Source organism: Lupinus angustifolius, chromosome LG04 (assembly GCF_001865875.1).
Source record: "Lupinus angustifolius cultivar Tanjil chromosome LG04, LupAngTanjil_v1.0, whole genome shotgun sequence".
Classification (NCBI taxonomy): Eukaryota; Viridiplantae; Streptophyta; class Magnoliopsida; order Fabales; family Fabaceae; genus Lupinus; species Lupinus angustifolius.
Window position 1 is genome coordinate 16,402,210 of NC_032012.1, and position 271 is coordinate 16,402,480.

Consider the following 271-nt stretch of genomic DNA (forward strand, 5'->3'; position numbering starts at 1 on the left):
GCACCATATGGATCGTTTCCTTAATGTCACCATTAAGAAATGCAGTCTTAACATCCATCTGATGTTGCTCTAAATCAAACTGAGCAACTTGTGCCAATATTATTCTAAAAGAATCCTTCGAAGATACTGGATAGAATGTTTCTTTATAATCAATGCCTTCTTTCCGAGTGAAGCCTTTAGCTACTAGACGAGCTTTATATCTGTCAATATTACCCTTTGAATCCCTCTTGGTTTTAAATATCCATTTGCAACCAATAGGTTTCGCACCTTC